Here is a 22,825-nt window from a genome sequence, read left to right as displayed (position 1 = left end):
CATGGTGTCAGAAAGGGTGAGTTCTTCTCTCTGCTTTACAATGTCAAGCAGTTCCTCAGCTGTTCCCCTCATGCTCACAAGATCCACTAGCTGACCATGCTGACATTGCCTCCTGCCCAGGCTTGCAGATCCATATATTTTGTTGCTCAGCATCTACGGCCAGGGATGAGTTACCAAAAGAAGTAACTCCTTTACAGCCAAGAAAGGACCTCTACCTGGGATTTTTTACTGCAGCATTTCTGAATGGTCCTTGTGAAGTGCAGAGAAAGGAGTCTGGCAGAGCTGTCCCTTTTGGAAACCTTCGGGAACTACCACTGGAGAAGAGTGATGTAGGCAAGAGTAGCTCCCCCAGCAAGAGTTTTGGGAAGGGGAGGATTGCTTTCAGATCTGTGTGGCACCCTGCACCTCAAAGCTGTAGTGAGAAAGAAAATGAAGTTGTTCCAGGGGGCCAGTCATCTGTGGCTGATCTTCCACAACAAAACATGTTTTTACAGTGCATCTGTGCAAGAGTAGGAAACAGTTATGAATTTGGCAGTGAGAACATTTTGCCTTTATAAAGTTATTAGCTGCAATGGTTTCATTTGACAGCCCTGAAATACACAAGACACTGAACTGAGAGCATCTCAGTTTTGCAAAATTCAGGACTGCTGGCTTTGCACTGAGTTATGGCAGGATACTGTGGTAGCGTCTGGTAAATGAGCCTCAGAGATTTACATCCTTATGTTTTCTTTTCTAAACCTATATATATTTGTGCAGAGGCAATATTTTTTTGTGCAGGTAAGATAGGATGCCAATAGTGTTGTGTTTGTCATTATATAAGATCAAAAATGCATTCATTTGCAATATGCATTCCAATCTTCAGACCCTGTTAATTTCAATGAATTTTAGAGTCTGGTTTGAGGGACAGTGTTTTATTGAAGACAAAAATCACCAGTCATAAGCACCTCTTGCTATTTTCATATGTAAAATCAGTAGCTGTATTAAAGTTTCACTGATATTCATAGGGCTTTTGGTCACTACTGAAGATGTCTTTTTCTGACAAGTCTGGGACTTTGTCATTTATAATAAACTGGGAGAATAATGGACTCAGAACTCTATGTGTCAAAGGGAGAGAGGTACCTCCTAGTCTACTGAATTTTCCACATATTTCAACGTTTTAAAATATTAATTTATTTTTATTTCATTTTCTAATCCATCTGTCCATTGTTTAACATATGAGAATTTGCTCTACAAGCATAGAGGTGATAGATATGTGTGAGTGAAGTGTATCCTCTGCTGCTCTGTGGTCTCAAGAAGACATCGCTGTGATGCATTTCATAAAAATATTGCAGAACTTCTCAAGTATTTCATGAGGAGACGCTGAAGTTACCAAACTATATCTCCTACAGCCTTCACAGAAGAGGCAGAAGCTAAACTGTGTTATGGATGGCTAGTCTTCACCCCAAAAGAGTGCTTTGTGGCACAGTTTGGAGATGATGTAAAGGAGAGTCCTTGGAAGAGTATGTCTGACTGCTATGCTTCTACAGTATTCATGTCAGCAGCCTTCTAGCTATTTACTCAGCTTTGAATGGAATTATATTTGTGATGGCTCCTCTCTAAAGACAGTTTTTGTGATGGAGGGGATTAATGGGTCTCTTTTTTAAAGGAGCTTTACTTAGTTCTAAGTCAGTATGCTAAAAACACCTTAAGGCTGTTTTTAATGTATGTTGGGATTGCAATACTCTAAAACATTGCTGGCAGTGATAGAGCACCTGCAGTTTTCATTCTTTTAATTTTATTTTCTAGCAATTGAACAGGAATTAATCAGACTGTGAGGAGACTGCTGCAAGGTTTAGGTAGAGTTGTGGCTACCCAAGCTGCTTCCCTCAAAAAAAGAATGTCTGTCCATTCCTCTGTGACCTTGTCTATGCTGGCAGTCACTGCATGAAATATTTAACCTGAACAAGAGAACAGAAGGTCCAGCTGAAGAGAAGTCCAGAATATTTGACGAAGGAAAAAAAAAATAGTCCTGAACTTCTCCAAAGGTCATTGTTAAAATTAAGATTAAAATCATTAACCTGCAAGCAAGTACAGGTCAGTCAACAAGGCAACAGTATGCATGCATAATGGGAGTGTGGATGCATTGGAGGCTTAGTTCTTAGTATTGTTTAAGAAATACCTCACAAAAGTGAACGAGAATGCAAGAGCCTGAAACATGCTGCATTTACTCCACAACATGAAGAAATAAGTCACCCTGGGATCTCTGCTGCTCTCCGTACCACCTTCAGGTTTCTTTCTAAATTTTCATCTTTCAGTATGTGAGCTTCTTGATGCCAAATTGCTTCATTGTCATAAGAACAAACAATAGTAGTTTATTATTAATGCTTCTATCAAGTCTAAAGATCATACTCTATATTTCCAGTGGTGTCAGACCACTGAAATTTCTTTAATTCACTGAATCAGATTCTTAGTGGACTGAGAGAAGGGCGTGATTAGCTTGGTTTAAGTCATTATCGCTCCATGGAAATAAGTCACAAGGCATGAGAGTTTTGTCTGGATTTCTTGTGTCCTTCTGCTAAAGTTCACGTTATTGAACACTGTTTATTCTTCAGAAGTTGGTCAGGTAATACTGATCTTTTAGGAACAGCTTTACTTCAATTAATCAAATACTGATACTGTATTTCAAACTCATAGATTTGGTAGAACATTGACTTGCAGAACCTAAAGATAGTAGATATTCATTAAAGCATCTTTTTAAGGATGTTCTTACTGTTTTCCACATTAGTGTAGTCTCAGAGAAATATATATGTAAGGTCTGTGCAAGCCCTTTTTATATGAGCTATTCACACAAATGCTGTAAATTAAATTCATCAAGCATCTCTTAATTTATTTTCTGGTTCTTAATAACTTATTTCTTTTGATAGTACAGCATTTAAGCATTGTCAGAGCACAGCTTCAGCTTCTCATCTTGGTTGCTCTGATAATTTAATTTTGAGGAGAAAAATTTAATTCAATAGATCATCTTTGGATTTATACCAATGTTAAATGTGATCTGGTTCACTCGGCATCTGTTCCAATGAGAAAGCTAATCTATTGAACTATTTTAATATTTTCATATCCCTTCTTTGATGCAGTTGCTGTAAGTTTTGCCTATTTATGACAGCCCCAGATATTACACAGCTATCTAGGCTGGCTAGTTGTCATGTCAAGGACTAATAGTGGACATCTGGCCAGGGTAGGATGCTCTGTAAGAAAATGATGCCCTGAAGTGTACAGATTTTGCAGCTATGCACAGTGTAAGGAGGAAAATTGAGTGGAGTGACAGATGGATGCCTCTGGTTAACCTCGCTGTAGGTGCAGGAGGAGCAGATGGCAGGCAGGGTAATGTCCAGACATATGATTTTAGGTACCTTTGACCCTCAGCATAGCTGTGTACAGTAGCAACTAAGACTGGAGTCTCGTGAGTCACTTTTACGTGGTGCAATGTGCTTCTCTGGTACTTCAGACATAGTTACGAACAGTTATGCAAGAATAGTGCTGTCCATTATTTTTTCTTCTGAAGGTCTTGTGGTGTCTTGCATGGATAAACTGAAGAACTTATCAGTGAGATCCACAAATTTATCTCCTGTAGCTGTTTCTGTGCTCTGTGTGCTATTAATACATGTTATGGGTAGAAATAGGTACTGTAAGCATGTGCATAATTAGCTTCTATGCCTGTTTTGCAGGTGAGAAGCCAAATCTATGCAGGGGTAGTTATGATAGGTTACTAATTGAGATTATTTACTATGTAAATTATGTGAAGACCCTCATAAAGTCAGTGGTAGAACAGAGCTGGAGTGCTACCTTTTCTGTGTAATTCCTGGTTGTGGTAGATTTTTGATGAACATGGCCCAGTTTCTGAAGTTTTCCTCAAAACATTTGTTTTTCTTTGACTGGTCTTAGTTCAGAGGGTGACTTGATCAAAGCAGGAGAGTGATGATTTGACCTGAGATTGCTTTTATTTCTCTGAGTGATGGCTGAATAGTTCTCCTTCTTTCTTGGATGAAGTAATGCTTGATCATGAACAGACATTAATCTCTACTGAGAACATTTCATATAACAGGAAAATGGAAAGAAAATGAATCCAGGCTTTTATGCAGTACTCAGCTGTCTTCTTCTGTAGCAGGAAGATCTGAGTGGTGTATAGGTAGGGTCCCAGTTCTTCCTTTTTTGGCCTCAGCCAGCAAGCAGCTAAAAGTTAGATACAGCAACGTGACTGCACAGCCAGGGTATAGAGACCAGTCTAATCCTAATCTTTGATATGACAGAGCCCACTGACCACTGAGGAGCTCTGCAGTCACCACAGCAACAGTCTTGCCCACAGTAATGGAATCATATAAGGAAACCCTAATTTTGGGAAGCTTCTTCCTCTCACCTATGAACAGATCCATCAATCTCCCTCTCACACCTTTCAGGAGCCACTAGAAATCGGTATGTAGAGATAAATGAGGCTATTTAAGGTGAGGAGGGTGAAGTTACTGCTACCAGTAGAGTTTCTCTCAAATACAGCCATTGTCAGGGTTGTGCTCCTCAAATGCCAGGGACAAAGGCACAAAAGTTGAGGAAAACTTTCTGCAGCTTATTATTTTTGATGATAATAATAGTCTTTTTGTGTTCAAGCAGGAGAAGGGCTCATTTTTCAAACCCTGTGCACATATGTGCAATACCATCCTGGATCCTAATGCATTTAAAATCTGAACTGAGAGAAGATGAGCAAAAGCCTTATTTTAGCATTGGAAAATTGAAACAATGTAGGAACTGGCTTCTTCAAGATTGGACGGAGATTTTATGGTTCTAAACTCTACCCTCAAGGTCCACTCAGTGCTTTAGTGCACGTTCTTCACTCAGTTTGTCAACCAGGCTAGCTTATTGAATTAGGGGGAAAATTGATCCTATGTTAATTTCTGGTCTTTAGTATTGCAGAAATTAAAAATAGCAGCAAAGAGTAAATAACTTGATTTTTATTTCACTCAGAACTGCATTGTAATTGTAAATTCTGCAGATAGTTGCTGTGTGGTAAGCACTCTACTCACATAGGGAGCTTATCTTCAGGGGTGGTAGAAGTCCCCTATTTCCCCATAATCACTGTGGTTTTGGGAGGGAGAAAAGCAACACGTAGGCTATATGTACAAAGGGAGTCTTTATCCCCAAAATGGATAAACTACAGTGAAATGGGAGTGCCTGTGGAGCACATGATAGGACATAATTTCCAGCCACAGGACAATGAAATAGATGTATTTCTTTCCCTTTTTAGTGTATACTGAAACCTTTGCCCCTTCTCTTCTCTTGTCATCTTTGTTAGAAGCTGACCAAGAATGTGGTATAATCACATTGCATTTCATATATCATATCATATCATATCATATCATATCATATCATCATCATATCATATCATATCATATCATCATATAATATCATATTGTATCAATAGGTAGACTGAGCACACATTGAAATGTTTGTGTGCACCTGTTCCTTACTCACTTTCCCTGGAAGAGGTGAGATTGCACATTCTATTAAGATCACAGACTCAAATCTTATTTGTTTATGTTGGGTGGTTTCGGATATGTTGGATTTTCTTACTGTCTCATGTACTTTTTTTTTTTTTTGACAATTTCTTTATTAGTCATGTATTTTTGTACTCATTGTGCAGTTTCTCTTGGTCTCTAACATTTACTCAGGTTGCTGATCATGGCCAGTGGCATTATATTACTGAGTAGGAGCTAGGAGCCATGTCTTCTCTCAAAAATGGCAAAGCGGGGCTGAGATCTTGCTCTGAATAACTGGCTCCACTGCCACCTTCCATGTTTAAACCTCCCATTTGACCTTGCTCCATCTTTTGTTTCCCCATCCCTACACCCTGCCTAGCCCATGTCCTATGCAGAGACTGAGACGTGGAAACATAGCAGAACTCATGGCCATAAGTAATGTGGTGATTTAATGTCATCTTGTGAGTTTTCTCTTTAAACTGAAGCCAACTGCCTTCAGCAGCAGTCGCAGATGAAAAGGTCTTTAAGTGCTGGTGAGCTTTAGCAGGAAAGGAACCACTTATTCTGTGTGAGCCCAAGTGTGCCTTGGAGGCTTCTCAGAAAGAGAACATTTGAAGAAAACAAAAGCTGATTTCAAGTCCACTCAGACCATCCTCTGCAATCAGACTCAAGCCTGCCCTGTTTCTCTTGCTCATATTGGTTTGTAAATTGCAGTTAAATGAGCTTTCACACTGACCCTTTGGAATCACGTTATAAACCAAAGAATGGACTTTCTGGTTTTTCTTCCGTGTGTGTAGAGTTAGTGGCATGATTAAGACTTTGCATGTACACAGAGAGAGATTGAGAAAAACAGGATCTGGCTTATCAGCTCGGGAGGGGTATCCTGCTCTGGCTGTGACTTCTGGGGACATGCTTAGCACGGTGAATATGTGAGTGTAAAATGTCTGCACTGGGGATGAGCATGTACTGTACCTGTGAGGGAAGGGATGCTGCTCCTAACCTTGTGCTTACAAAGCCTTCAGTGCCATGTGCCAAGTCCAGTCACCCTCATTCACTTGATACTTTGCTATTAAAAGCTGATTTTATAAAACTGCTTGTTTAGCACAAAATAATCACAGATACTGGAAACAGGAGAAAAAAAAGTTTATTTATACAGTTTATTTTTACTCTGCCACTTATCTCCTGATGTTCCCACCTCATATTTTTCCAGCCCTGATACAGTCCTCTTTTAAGTCACACCTTTTATATAGAAATTACCAAGGAATAGCAAATAAGGTCTATTTTTATCTCTCCCAATACCTCATGACTACACAGGACATGAAACCTAATTTGTATGATGCAGAGCTAGAATTATGTGGGAAAGACCACAGCATTTTTCCTTGTCTCCTTTTCTTGTCTGTATACCTTTGGTTTAGTTGAGCTTCATTTATTTCCCATTAACCCAAATGTTCCACTCCTGTTCTTGTTTGGATGTAAAATGCAATGGACAAATACTCCAGTGCAAATGACAAATACTCAAGTGCATTGCAGAAATTGTTCAGGGAAAGTGAAAGGTTCCAGTAAATAGACTACATATTTTGGAGCTTTGGCTCTGTCAGGCAGTCTTTCCTGACAGTGATCAAAAACCTGATTGGAGTGAATCTCCTCTTTTGTTTCTTCTTAACACAAAGCTAGAGGTGGCTTGGAAAGTATATTTGAGAAACCTTTCACAGTAACAAATCACTATATTGCTTAATATACAATCATAATTACTGCTGCCTACTGCCAGGGAGAAAGCACATTGCACTTCTTTGTGCTGATGAGACCATGAACATGGTAGAATGAAGATATTTAATTTGTCAGTATTAGTATTCAGAGTGAACAGAACTTTGTATTAAGTAGTAAGATACCACTTCTAGATCTGGAACTGCTATTTATGCATTGTGCTGGTTGAAATTAGGAGGGGTGTTTGTTTATGTGTTTTTACATTTTCTGTACTTGAAGCACTAGCAATTTTAAATCAAATCTCAGAAGAGCATGAATCTAAGGTTTGAACTTTAAAAATGAGACATTTCTATGGCTCTTTCCATTCTCTCATAGCCCTATAATCAGAGGAATTTGGTTATTTTATTTCCTTGCACTCTTAATGATCAGACTGTGAAATCCCACTGATGGATTCACTGCTGTCTAATGTGCTGTGTGTACCTGCCAAAATGACCATGGTGCCCCTTTACAGGCCAAACAAGAGCACAGTCCCTGGCACCAGATGCTGGCTCTACAGTGAGAAATAGGTGGTCTGTATTCCCATCCAAATACCCTCACCTCTCATCTTCCTAGACATTTCAAGAAAATAATCTTGGAATTTGGCAAGGGAACGGGGGATCATACATGGACAGATTCCCCTGCACAGATAGCAAAGCAATTATGTCCAATTTAAGGCGACAATCATCCAAGCTGTTCTGCATGGAGCCAAATTGAAGTACACCCAAAGCAGATTGCAGGATGTGAGCCTAAATTTGAAACCTCAATATTCTTAGAACTTTTCTTTTATATTTAATTATTATTTACTGTTTGTTTATTTTGTAGTTGCTCTCCCCTCCTTCATCAAGCAGAGCACTTCCATAAAAATCAGCCAGTTGATTTCTGTAAACGTGTCAGAATCAAGCTTTCCTTATGAGTAATAAAGAATACATTTATGGAACGTTTCTTTTCCACAATGTAGTGCCAGCTCTTCTTTCCACCAGGAGAGACTGTCTGTTCCATGGCAACTGTAATAGAAATATGATTTTTCAGTTGAAATATCCTAAAGAGGCTTATAACAATGAGGCCTACCGAAGACTGATGGGAGGGAATTGGTAATTTTGAATAAAGTGCTCTGGCCATTTTAGACAGGGATATTTTCTGAAACAGTGGGGCAGAAAGTCTCTGAAAACCCAAACACTATCAGGAAAAGAATTAACTTCTTCTTTATAGCTGCTAAATGAAATTATCACTGGAAGGGAAAAAAGCTCCTTAATGGTTTACCCAGAAATTGATTCTCTGTTGTTGTCAAACCCCAGCTGTTTTGTGGAAAGGAATAGTGGGGTCAAAGTATAACCCTTGTTCCACACCATGGAGGATCAATACCTGCAGTATAATTCAGGTAGTTGTAATTACAAGGTCTTGACAGCTTTGCCTGTAGGTTAAATGACAGTCAATACCAAGTTGGTAGATTTCTTTTTCCTAAAAGCCCCTAAACGTGTGGGGTTTGTTCTTTTCTAACAAAAAGGAATCTTTGAGTCCTGGCACTTCTAAATTGTGTGCTCTACAGAATGGCGTGTCTACTGAGCATGGGTGTGTAGGATAAAATCTGGCATCATTTACCCCAAGGAAACCCATTACTTTGCTTCCCATGCATCCTGCAAATCATCCTATTTTATAACGTTAAAATTTTTTGTGTCATGGTGGGCATGGGGAAAGGTATTTCCAACAACCAGGACCAGCTTCCCTTTCATGTGAAGGACGAGGCTGAGGTTTCCAAAGCAGCAGCATGTGGTGCTGGGTGGAATGGCAGCTCTGGAGTCAAATCACCAGCACTCCAGAAGATATGTTAGAGAGCTTTTTGGGTGGATTCCCGCTGCTCCTGGATTTCAAGTGCTGTCTTAAAATTCTCACCCACATCTGCTGTCACTGTAGTTTAAATTATTTGTGTTCTTACCACACAACAGGACAAACCATAGAGCTCCTTGTGTACTTGTGCTCATGCCTACCTAATACTCCTCTTGTGACCTAGTCAAAGGCTTTACAAGAGACATTTTGCCCTGGGAGGACTCCTGCTTTACTCCAGCACAGCTCAGCACTGCTGCTTGGCTCTTAGTGACTTCCACCAGTGGCAGGAAGAGGATGGTGCCCAACACAGCAAGAGCTCAGTGGGACCAATCACCATTGCATTGACAGGACCTGCTTGGCTGACCCTACCTGTGAAATAATGCAGGCAGTACGTCATTGAAATGATGAAGGTCCAACTCTATACATAAAAAATGATGGCATGGTGCTAATCCTCATTAAAATAAAAGCAGCACGGTGTGCTGTCCTAAGAGACCCCAGTGCTTGGGCACTTGGACCCCAGCTGAGCACAGCCCAGCTCTGCATGCTGAGTCCCAAAAGCCCAGAAATTAATCATATGGGTAAGGGCTGTGGTAGTGTGTGTGCCCCAGTTTGATATTTTTGAGCGCTGCTGAGTGGTCCAATTTATATACCACCAAGGAGGGAAAAAAATCCAGCTGAGTTACATCCATTTATGAATGTTGAATGCTTTTCCTGACATTCTGTACAGTCTGAGGCACCGGAAGAGTTTATAGACTGATCTTCTATGTACTTCCTGGGACTATGTTCATGTTGAAAATTTTATATTGTCAGCCTGCATTACAAAGAAGAACAAGTATTTTGCCTTGATCTCCCCATCCAGAACCTCTCAAAAATTTTGGTATTCACCCAATAGTTGGTGTGCCCTTCCAACAGAGTTTTCCGTGGTTTTGGAACAATCCAACAGCTCAAAAATTTTAGGTGTCTGTCATGACAGTTCCCCCATCTGGAGGGACTTAAAACACAAGTAGATATGAAGAGAAAAAATCCTGAACTTCAAACAAAGATTTATTGTTAATTATTACCGCTGATGGAAACTGAAAGAAAATCCCTGTCTCGCCCTTGCAAATCATATTTATTCTCCTGCTTTATATTTCATCTGAAAAAAAAAAGCCTCATTGGTAGCATCTAGGAGTCATGCTGTAGTGACAGAGAGGGAAGTGAATGAATAGCAAATAAACTGGCAGCAGAATCCAAAACCTATGATTTTTTAGAGGTCTGTCATCTTAGATTTCACTAGACTAAACTGTACTTAGCTAGCGAGACCAGATGAGATAATAGATGAGTTACAGACTGTCCCTGCTGTGGACAGCTGGTAAAGTCATTTAATTTTTAGCCGGAGATTTATCTGCAGACTTTCACTTAAACATCCCTGAATACAGAAGCACAGAAAAGGATTATATCTGTCTGTCTAGAAGTATATATATAGTTCTTACATATTTTAAAGAATGAGAGCTTACTTCTGAGTCAAGATGTAAGTTTTCAAGCTTGAGTTGTTCTAATAAAATAAAAATTGCTCGATACACCAAGTCCACAAAAAAAAATTGAAGAATAATGTGAGCAATATGACCTCATATTTTCCATATGGATTTGAAATGAAGCTGTTTAACAAAATGGAGACATCTTTCAGTTTGAAATTTCTATAATCTCTCTGCAATTATGGGATAGACAGATAATCAATTAGAATTTTGATTTTTTACTAACACTGAAAATCCATCCTGATCCTTGTTTTCACTGAAACATTTGGAGTTTAAATAATTTGGATCTCCTTTAGATAGGAATGCCTAGAACAGGATTTATGACTAATATATGCAACAAATGGGAAAACAATGTTTACAGGCGTCCCTTGGGTCTCAATCAAGGCATTAGCAATGGTTATTGTAACAACAAAGGAAGGTGCATCCCCTCTTGGCAAATTCCTGTTGTTTGCTTATCTCGTGCAGCTCTCTGGTGTTTTATTTGAAGAACATTTATTGATTGTTCCTCATTAACAATCATGTTGTATTGAATGAAAAGAGTCAAGTCATGTTTGATATACTGCCCTCAAACCCTCAGGCTTAGCACATCCGTCCGTTCCATTTTTTCCCTGACTGCTTCTATTCATTATTTTTAATGGACACTTTGAAAACTGCAAGATTAAGAGCTGATTCTGCTTAATTATTTTTCTTTTCTTTTCTTTTCTTTTCTTTTCTTTTCTTTTCTTTTCTTTTCTTTTCTTTTCTTTTCTTTTCTTTTCTTTTCTTTTCTTTTCTTTTCTTTTCTTTTCTTTTTTCTTTTTTTCTTTTCTTTTCACAGGTCTTATGTTGTAGGAACATACCAGCTCATGCAATTTGGCACATCCAACACCTAGATATGGGTATATTTAATCTGATACTATCTTACTGAGAATGACAAATGTGTTGGACCAGAGTACAAGAGGTTCCCTAGAGAACAGCTGCTAGCTTAACTTTGCTTATGACTGACTTTTGTCCTGAAACAAAAGAGCTTATTGTTCCATTTTAAGCTAGCTAGACTAGCAGTGTGCTGTTATTTTTGTTTTTTCCTTAGGTAGAGATAGATTGGCTCTTGATGATTCGGATTAAATTCCTTTTTTTTCTGCAAGAATAACACAGACCAATTTATGTTCTTCTCTCCTGTTCAGAACCATATAACAAACTAGTTCTATTTCTACAGCTTCTGTTTTCACACATCTCACTATTCTACAAGTCTAGATACTATTGGATTTCCAGACAGAATAAATAGACACATCAAATTTACCTTTTATCATTATTAGTGTGCAGAACTGTCTCAGCATCCCTTTTGTGCATGCCATCTCTAAGCCTTAAATCTTCAGCTCTTCAAATTATCCATAAGGATAATCCTGAACAATTTTAATTATTTTTAACACCATTCACATTTTGCTCCTGCCAGGAAAGGTATTGATAATTTTGGGGCTCAACATAATAATTTTTGTCTGATTGTATCTATTCCTGAACCCTCTGTCTATACTTTTGCTTCATCCTATGTAGCAGAATATTGGCTACATAATTTAACAGGAAAAGGAATACAAGGCATGTTGTAATGTTACTTGATAATTATATAAACAAACCATAACTCCAAGAAGTGATGTTTTAACCATCATCAGCTAATTGAACTTAAACTTATAAATAACTGGGGATGTATGACCTCTGTTTGAAGAATGTAGTCCTGCTCCTTCAGCATAACCATAATTCTGCTTTCTGAGTCATCAGTTCCCAAGCTGCCTGTTTTTCTCTGGGTGGCAGTGCAGTACACATGCATCATGAAGCACTGACACAAACACAGTTTATTAGGCCACTTTCATCTCTGGTGAAAGTAAATGCTACTACTGATGCCTGCTGCAAAGTCACCAATATCAGCTGAAAAAGTTCTGCTATTGTTGTCATATTAGAGGCCCATAATCCTTCAGAGCTCTGGAAAAAGAAAACAGTGCCAGCTACTGGTTGAATTGAAAAAACAGATTATTTTTGGGGTGCCTAATGTGCATTTTGGCATTTTTTATTTAATCCTCAGCAAAGTCTCTTCTACACCAATAAATTTTAAATATATGTTTCCATCTCCTTGGCAACTAATGCACAGATTTATATCAAAATGCTGCCTGAACAGGAGTCAGGTGTGGCTAGATGCCCTGCATCCCATGCCAAGTCAATTCTTTGTTCCCAAACCGTTAAGCAGATACATCTTGTGAAATGATTATCCTCTCTAAACTAGCTGCAAACTAATTTCATTTTACTTTCTACTCTCAGGTGTTTTCTTTTTTTTTTTTTTTTTTTTTTTTTTAGTTGGAAGTGCAAAAGGAACAGGTGATACCTGACAATGGACAGGGCAGTGAGATTTTGTCCAAACATCCATGTCTGAGCAGGCAGTTTCTTTATGAATTTAACATGCATTTCAGTGAGCAAATTCGCCACCAGCTGCATTTCCCCTCACCCACAGAAAATTATCCTTCTGGGGCTCAGCTTAGTTTTCCAAGAAACTTTCTAGCCTTAAAAATTGTGGGAAAAGCTCAAGAATGTGACCTCAGTGTCACAGGACACCTCATTGTGGACAAGCGCTTTAGGTGGTTGATCTCTTGCTCCATTTGGGGATGTTTTGAAGCACTCACAGTTTGCATGCTGACCCTGCTTGCAGCCTCCCCACAGCCCATGCAGATGCTTTCCAACAGATGCACATGTGTGCATTTTGCTCACTAGACTTTACCAGGGAGGTTTCCTGGTCAACTGCTCTCACCAAACGGTGTTTGTTTTTCTCACTTTCACAAGATCTCACCTCTGGGAGTCGCAGCTATTTCCAGTTTCCATCCCTCTTTGAATTCCCGAGTTGCCAGAGGCTATGAGACAGCTCCTTTCACAAAATCCAGACCCCTCAGAATCAGGATCTCACAGCAGACACTTTGGTGTGCTGTGGCTTGGTGGTCTTGGCTTATGCTCATTTGGAGTTGAATGCTTCTGGGAGCCACCAAGGTGCCCAGCTTCTCCTGGGGGCCAGAGTCCTAAACCAAGAGAACTGAGCTGTGATTCACTGCTCATCACACATTTAGAACCAGCTATCGAGGTCCTCCCAAGCCAGTCTGATCTACATTTTGGAAGCCAGGCAGAAAAGTGGTTCTGCAACAGCTGAGATAATATGTGCTGATGTAGCCTCTGCTCTAGCACCCTACAGCTCCTAGATGTCAGCTAATATGTACAACTGAGACAACTCAAAACTGACTTCAGGGTCTGTGTAATGGGCTTTATCTCTGCTTAAATTTGCAAATAGCCTGAAATACTGGTTTTGAGCAAATAGCCCACCTTACTGACATGTTTAGAAACAAAAGCACAAAATGAAACACTGAAAAAAATGCAGTACAGTATAAATAGAAGCAGATTGTCTCTTAAAATAAACAACAATAATGATTATTATTGTTCCTACTTTGTACAACAGTCATGTATTTTAAAATAATGTACATCTGCCCCACAAATTTTGTAATATCTAGGAACTTTGCAGCAGAGCTTGAGCCATGCCACCACTGAACTGTTGCAGTCAAGACTGTAACATGTCTAAATATGTCTATGGTGAGGTATATGGAGAGGAATTTGAATGTATATGAGTATTTGAAAATCAGAGTTTGACTTTTTGGTGAGTTGACTTTGGCTGGAAGCCAGGTGCCCACCAAAGCTGCTTTGTCACTCCCCTCCTCAGCTGGACAGGGCAGAAAAAATATAGCATAGGACTTGTGAGTTGAGATAAGGACAGAGAGAGATCACTCACCAGTTACTGTCACAGGCAAAACAGACCTGACTTAGGGAAATGAGTTTAATTTACTGGCAATCAAATCAGAGTAGGAACAGGAACAGACTGCTCCAGCATTAGTCCTGCACAGGGTCACAAATCCTGCCTGCAAACCTGCTACAGTGCAGGCATCCCCTGGCATCACAGCATCCTTCAGCATTTACCTGCTCCAGTGTGGATCCCTCCAAGGGCTGCAGGTGGATCTCTGCTGTTCAGTGGAACCTCCACAGGCTGCAGGGGACAGCTGCCTCACCATGGTCTTCATCACAGGCCACAGGGGAATCTGCATTCTGGCACCTGAAGCACCTCCAGCCCTTCCTTCTCTGCTGACCTTTGTGTCTGCAGAGCTGTTTCACTCACACACTCTCACTCCTCTCGTCTCTGACTGCAGTTTCTGTTGTGCCTTTTATTCCCACCTTGAATGTGTTCTCCCAGAAGCACTGCCACTGTCACTGATGTGTTCAACCTTGGCCAGCAGTGGGTCTGTCTTGGAGCCAGCTGGCATTGGCTCTGCCAGACATAGGGGAAACCTCCAGCAGCATCTCACAGAAGCCCCTCCTGTAGACCTCCTGCTGCCAAAACCTTGCCATGCAAACCCAAGGCAGGCTTACAAGAATATTACCATCTCAGAAGAGCCAAATCCCTTGACAGAACGGTTGAGCAACACTGATGTGCTCAAACATCAAACTAAACAGAGGCCATCTGTCTGGAATCCCAGTCTCTGCTTGATTCTTCAAGACCCGGCTCACATCAGTATTTTGTGGAGGATACCTGTTTGTCACCTCTGCAGAAGAAGGTCCTCTCCTGACCTTTACAGTGAAAAGCTCACAGGCAGTGATGCACAGTCCCCTGACACTGTTAATCTCAATAGCAATCTAGAATCGGGTCTGCTGTGGGGACAGGTAGACCCCTCATCACCCAATGTCACCTTGGCTTCTTTCAAAATAAGGAAAAAAAACAAAAAAAAAAAACCCGACCCAAACAGTTCTTCATAGCAAAACTGACAACAAGTTTTTATTGGTTACTTGTGTTGGCTGTTATCAATTTGGATTGCCAGAAGCTTGGAGTGCTTCTGAATATTGGTCTCCACTTCACCAGTTGTCCACAGCTGCCAGCCGTATATTCTTCATGTAGACTATGCTGTATCATCAGATAAAATGGCAATATTGCCTCCAAATAGTTATCCATTTAGCACTATGTCCTAGTCAAGCCCATATCAAAATATTTTGAAACTTACTGATAGATGGTGAGTTTTTTATAAGGGTGAAAGTAGCACTACTGTTAATCTTGGGTTTGTTATCAGAGCACTGGAGCCAGCTTTGAAGCTTTTGTCCCTCAGTATTTCCTCCTCAGCCCAGGACAGTTTATCCTGTGGTCATGTATAAACAGTAGCACACTGATGGATAAACAGTGTTCCTGCTGTGTCCTGTTTGGGAGCTGTAATTATTACTCAACAAATTACTGGGTACCCTGCTGAGACATTATTTAATGCTACTTCAGGTGCACAGGAACTGATTAATTGAATGCCCCTGTAAGCAGCCATTACTGCTGTTTCAATAGGATTTTATTGTTTTGTCTCTACTCCATTGGGTATTTAGATGACTTTTTCATTGCTTAACTACCCCATATCACAAGCATTTGCATCTAAGGAAGAGGGAGGAAATCTAGCCCTTCCAGGTCTGTCTGGGACTATGACTTTGCCTCTGTAAGAGCGTGCACCACATGAATTAATGTAGATAACGATGGTTAGTTCTTAAGCTGATACGACTGAAGGTTTTTCTCCTCGTCTAACACATCCATTGGATTAGCAAAACCATTTAACATGACTCTTGGTCACAAAAGAGAACAGTAATCATGGAACTTTAGCCTCCGAATCCAAATGAGCATGTCTGAGATGGAGCTCACTCCCCGTATGGCAGTCAGGATTGGGCTAATCAAGATGGGTTAATGGAAAGATGGGATTGGGCTGCTTGTGAGTTAATCCACAGCAAAATTCTAAATTAGCTGTCTGGATACAGAGAGAATTATGATCTTTTATAAACCTTTAAACTGTTCACAGATCATGTATTATTCTGCATTTTAAATCAGTCTCATGCAAATCAGCCCTATGGGAGGAAAAAGGGTTAGTTAGATACTGATTTCTAACCTGCAGTTTTGCTTAAATTATATTTTTCTGGCACTGATTTGCAGACATGAAGTATAATTCTATAATCAGAACCTCAGATGGTCTAAAACTACATGATTGCTATGGCTAGGGGAATGCTGTAAATTCGGATCTGCTTCCGTTTATGCTGCAGTGAAGAACTATTTTGTTCTTTCATTTTGCTTTATTTGGTAGACTTCATCCTGCAGGGAAAGTAGATCTGCAGATAGCAAAGGATAGTTTGCAGTTCCATGAATATATTTCTGTTAAAACATAAGTTCTTACTTTCAAAGTGGTTTTTAGGGTCCAGCTGCCTGACACTGAGACATCTAGTGGTTTTCATCGAAGCATCTGTGAGCCTTGTTACTAATGCCTTAATGATTTCTCAGCTCTAATTTCTCTCCCAGGTAACCAGCATTGCTAGCTGGATAGAAGCCTTAAGCACACTGGTTAGATGGGTACCAGCACACGTGCATGATGACTCCTCAGTTTATCTCAGCCACAAGTGAAAATCAGCCACACATACATGGACAAGTCCTCTTTCTTCTTTTCCTTTGTGCTCCTTAAAGACCTTAATTCATCTCAGTGGAGAAAAAATAATAATCAACACTTAAACAATGAGTTTTTGCTTGAGAACCTGGGCAGTGGTTTTTAAGCTGCTCATGGTGGTTCAGTCGTGTGCAACTCATTTAAACTCAGTGCTGCATGCCTGAAACTATGCAAAGCAGTTTGAAATTTGTACGTAGAGCAGTGTATAAACATTAAAGATGAATGCTGTCTGCTTTCAGGTAGCTTTTCGTCCCACATCTTGTACATGAAGAGGCACCAATTCTGCTGACATCTTTATGTGGGAAGAGGAAATTACAGTTTTCCTGCTGTCACCTTCTCAGACAATACCCAAAGCTGGTAGTTTCTGTGAAAATTCTCACATCTTATTCAGTATCTTTTCCTTTGTCTATTTTTCTTTTGTCTACCTATAAAGTCTTCTAACTCTAAGCAAGTAGTGTTGTCAGTTTCTTAATTTCTTGGGGCCTAAAGCATAAGTGACTGCATTAATGTGGCCTCAAAGTACTGTATTTAATTTGTGTCCTCTTATTTTGCCCAAGAGAGCTATGGATTTCAGCAGCTGAATCTCATTTAGCCTGCCAGTGTACGCTAGGTCAGCATTTTTGCTCAGATTAGAATGATACTTTTGAAGTGAGTTTCCTGCCTGTCCTGATTACTACACTTTGGTTCACATCAGGGAGCTTTAACAGCATGCAGCAGTTTGATCCCTGTGGGTGAAACCAGGCTGAAGTCCTCACCTGGGAGCACACTTCTGTGCCCCAGCTGCTGATGCATACAAGAGATCATCAGAAGTAGCCCCCCAGAAACACATCCATAGTGTAGGTGTTGGGTTTTCAACAGCTCCAGCTCCACTCCAGAGCTTCCCACCAGTTGCTCCTCACTATTTGCTAATGTGGATGTTGGTGCTTGTTTCTGGAGTCCTCTGCTGCTCTGAGTCACATTGGGTTGAGTGTGCTCTCCGCTCTGAGCAGCATTTCTGGGTGAGCCAGCTGACTCCAAATAAGTCAGACCCTAACTACATGTCTACACCAAACCCATTATCATTCCATAGCAAGAGCATTGCTGCTGTGAGATTTATTGCATATATGTGCATAAGGTGAAATGAAGATTGCCATTTTTTCTTTCAAAGCAGGTTGACAAGATAATGAATGAATGAACGTGCAGCTCTTACTGACACACTGGATGCCTAATTCAAAAGTCATCCTGCCCATGTTAAAGTCATAATTACCACCAAGAGAGAAAAACATCCATTTAGCCCATGTTACATTTATCTTAAGTTACTTCTTTATCAGTTTTCACATACTGTCAGATTTTGAGGCCCCTGTTGTCAGGTGTCATTACTTCAGAAGGTTCGGTCAGAAGAACCAAATCACAACATTTTCAATATCCCTCTTGATATAGTACTTCAAATCCCTTTGCCTATAATAGGAAATGCAGTACAACTGACTTGGTAAATGCTTGAAATAACTGAATAAAATCCTTTCTTAAGTGCAGAATACAGAGGTTCAAAGCAAATGGTTTCAAATCCAGAGATCAAAATAGAAATGCAACATAATGGGTGTTGAAGGAGCAAGGAAAAAAAAATTCCTTTCATTGTGATGAAATTCCGGGTTCTTTCAGCTTTCCTTGCAGCAATTCTGATTTTTTCATCATTCTGTGTTTTAAACCACAATTGAGATTTAATACTGTGCCAAATGAGATAATTTATCTTCATCTGACTGCATATTTCTACTTAATCTACTTAACAGATTTCTACTAGCTCTGTCAACCATAAACACAACTCTACCCTTATACAGATTTGTTTCAGTGCTTGTGGCTGTGTGATTACCTCTCACATCTTTGCTTCTGTAAGATTTCTTTCATGCATAATGGCTTACAGCTCAGTTGTGACTTGTCAAAAAAAAAAAAAAAAGAAATGTTTTGTATGCATGTGGTTATGCTGTTGGGAATATAACATCCCTTCTTAATCACGAAATGCATTTGCAGTATACAGCAAAACTGTACTCTGCCATACTTTTCACTGATACTGTATTTAAGACCCTTGCAACATGGAGTGTCCAGTTCTCAATTATCTTTTTGTGCTACAAATAAACAAGTGTAGTATTTTGCATACTCTCGAATTGTGTAAATAGTTGTGAAATTGATTTCTCAGGCAGGTCCTGTGTTCCCCAGCCTTGCTCCCACTCAGCATGTGGTTAACATTGCACCTCTGGAAGTGGTTCCAGCTGGTGTTAATCTTATTCCACATCTCTCACGGGCACTTCAAACTGTTTATGCTGGTATCTACACTAGTAAATTATGTGTTCCCAAGAACAGTCCTGAGAGCTGATGCCAACTAATGGAAACCAGTGGGCTACTGGGGTTTACTGACATCCCTAGGCTGGGAAACTCTCTCAGCATGCACAAGAGGGTGGCTGGGTCCCCACTGCACTGGGCAGCAGTTTGGTAGCCCCACTGAAGCAGTGCCAGTACTGTGTCTGAGAATCCTTTTGCTGTTGGATGACATGGCAACTGCAACTCAGGACCAGGGGGTCTTCCCAATTCTTACTTAAAAAACTAATACAGGCATAGCTTTATTCAAGGCCTGCGTGCTGTCTTCCAAGGAAGTTAGGAAGTACAAGTCCCTAAGTCAGATTTGCAGTTTAAGATTCATGGTTTTTTGAAATGGGGAGATTTCACAGCACTTCTAAAAGAAACATTTAAAATTATTCATACTGCCTGGTTGTCATGCAAGTGAAAAAGCTATAATGGTGTAAAGGGGTTTGAAGTGAGATGAGGTTTTGCATGGCTGTTCTGTGGAGCACTCTAGTACTGAGCAAAATCAGAAACGTTAGACTTGGAGATCAGTATCGGTGCTGCATTGTAGAAAATGGGTATGGAATTACTCCTTCTAGCTAACTTATAGTCCCAATTTCTGTGATAATGAACTATGCTATGGCCCAGCATGAAGGACACAGAAAAAATTCTGTCTTTGTTCCAGAACTGAGGAATGAAGAGAAATTAACATATAAAAAACTTCACTGATTTCTGTTAGGGAGCTCTGTTTGCTGTCTTCTATTGCAGTGTTATGATCACCTTTGATGTTGAATTCATGTGTGGTAAGCAAGCTCCACATAAAAATTTATGTCTCTTGGATGGAGAGTTTGCACTGAGATAATGAGAAAAAGGTAGCATTCATTCAGTCTCCTTGAGTAATGGTTTTAGTTGCCAAATCATTCTTATTTTCAGTAGAGAAAGGAAAAAAAAAGCTTTTAAACATAAATCAGGGTATATAGCAAATAGCTCTCCCTTTCAATTATTTTAACACAGTGCATTTTTTAGAAATAGATTCCACTGATGAAAGAGTACATTGTGAGCCAGAAAGTTCTGACTTTTTTTTTTTTTTTTTTTTTGCATGATGTATTGTAATAAAGTGCATTCCTGTTTGAAGTTAATATATGTCAACTGATATTTATTTAATCTGGGCAAAAGAAATGCAAGAACAGCAATAGATCATATTCTGTTGTGTTGCATTTTTGGTCCACTGAAACAGATGGTAACAGGACCTGGTAGTTGTTTTTGCCGAATAAAGAAAAAGAAAGCTGATCTGATCAATTACTGACTGGCTCATCTCTTTTGGATGTTGTCACTTATGTCACCTGTTCTTCATCTTTCCATAATAAACAAGATCAGCTGAGAAAGGTGGAGAATTTTTCTGCAGTGAAATAAAAATGAGGAAATCATTAATGTTCTGGTGTTAAACATCCTCTCAATAGGGAGCTTCTGTCTCAGTTCAAGATAATAGACAATGAAGCTCTAAGACAGGAGCAATTTAAATTACATTTTAATCAACTCTCAGGAGGGAAGGCAGCATTATGTGAAACTGTTAATAGAAAAACAGCAATGTTTCTTACTCTATCATTTGTGTGCGTTATGCCTGAACAATCCGATGATTTAACAGATTATCTCCTAATTCAGTCAAACAGTTCTGTGATGCTTTAGAAAAAAATCCCATCCTACCTTCATGACACTCTTTCAGAACAATAACATCAGATAATCAGAGTTTCTTATCTAATTTAATTGCATTTAAAGTATGAGGGGTGAAGGCAGTGTGAATGTAAGAGGCAATGTTGTTATAACTGCTGCATTGTGACTTTGAATGGAAATATTTTTTCTTCCTTAGAATTTTATGCACCCTGTCAATGTTCCTGGAACAACCTGTGTAATAAATTAATAAATTTATTATCTGTGTAATAAATGCTAGAGATTTGGCCTAGAGTCCAGTGAGTAGGCTGAGTTTTCATATAGCTTGTTCTTCTTCCAGAAGGCAAACTCAATCAGCAAAATGTACCAATTGTAACAATTATTTAGTGTGAGGTATCACTGACAGAGATGAAATGGCAAGTGTGCTGTGCTAATCCCACTTCCCAGGTTGGAAATGGAAACTGCTGATTAAGAGCAGCAAATCAATTTGCTAACTATAGTTCTAAAAATAAGGTGTGCTGCAAATAGAAAATTAATGGGAAATGGATAATGTTGAATGGATTGATCAATGGAAATGTAAGAGAAGACAAATGATGTGTAACTTTACTTTTCTCTTGGCTAATCAACTCCATGCCCATATGTAACCAATAAAAGAGGGAGAGAATACATTAGTAAAAATTAACCAATGACACTGAACACTGCTCCTCCACAACCCTGAGGAATTAGTGCAGGCAAGAGGAAAAATGTTTTATATGAAAAAGTATTTTATTTCTCAGAGTCTTGGTTTAGCTGAAATAGATCCACTGTGTACCTTATATTCTCCCTGGATCCACCAGTCTGTAAGAAGAGAGTACTGGAAAGGGGCAAAAATGGAGGTGGGAGCATTACTGGAGGGAGAAGGAGTAATCTCTAAGGAACTTGCACCAGACTAGAGCAAATATAAAGTTTAACTGTTCATGGCCATTACTGGGTTTAACTTGCAATGGTGACCATGGTCATGGTTTCACCTCACATGCCATCCCAGTGACTGATTTGGGATTACTTAGGGTAAAATAAAGTGAAGAACTTTGCCTCTTAAGGCTGAACAATGTTAGTGAAATTTGGAGGAAAGGAAGCAAAAGTAGAACTCTGCAGCTCAGAGACAGAGTTCTGCTGTGACCCAGATTAATCTGAATACCTGCAGTTGGGCTGTGATTGAAATTCCCTCCTTTAAGAGGAAAAACAGTTGGACGATTGATGACCTCCTCTGGGAGTGACACGAATCGGTCTGCATGAGGCTCCACTACTGCTCTTGTGTTCTTTGAGAGCACATATCCCTGTGTTACTCTATATTGTATATTGATTCCTGATATGAAAAACACAGCAGTGTTTCTCATTCTCCTCAAGCCAAGCATGGAACGGTGGACAAAGACTCTAGTGTTTTGGTGCAAAGGCCTATATTTCAGATAGCTTTCTTTCATAACAATGGGGGCTTTGAACATATTTTTAATAGAAAATATTGATTTAATTCAAAAACATGTACTAATCTCTATAAAACTGAAAACACTGAAATCATCCTGGTTTTTGAAAAAATAGAGAAATCTGGGGGATGTTTGTCTTCAAGAAAACCAAAATTAAATTGATTTTTGTTATGGTCTTTGAAGATCCCCAAAATCTAGTTGTTTTTTTTACTGTTAAAATTCAAACAAACAAACACACGAAAAACCTCACATTTAATGCAGTGACAATTCAAAGTCAATCCCCCATTTCTTTTAGG

The 22,825-nt window shown here is 39.5% G+C and overlaps 1 protein-coding gene across 4 annotated transcripts in view; it reads left to right on the top strand.

Annotated features, from left to right (window-relative positions):
* The window catches only part of TMEM108 (transmembrane protein 108), a 178,488-nt gene that overhangs the window by 106,961 nt on the left and 48,702 nt on the right, over positions 1-22,825 (top strand). The window lies entirely within an intron of this gene.

Source organism: Anomalospiza imberbis, chromosome 1 (genome assembly GCF_031753505.1).
Source record: "Anomalospiza imberbis isolate Cuckoo-Finch-1a 21T00152 chromosome 1, ASM3175350v1, whole genome shotgun sequence".
Classification (NCBI taxonomy): Eukaryota; Metazoa; Chordata; class Aves; order Passeriformes; family Viduidae; genus Anomalospiza; species Anomalospiza imberbis.
This window is presented reverse-complemented; position numbering and strand designations above follow the sequence as displayed.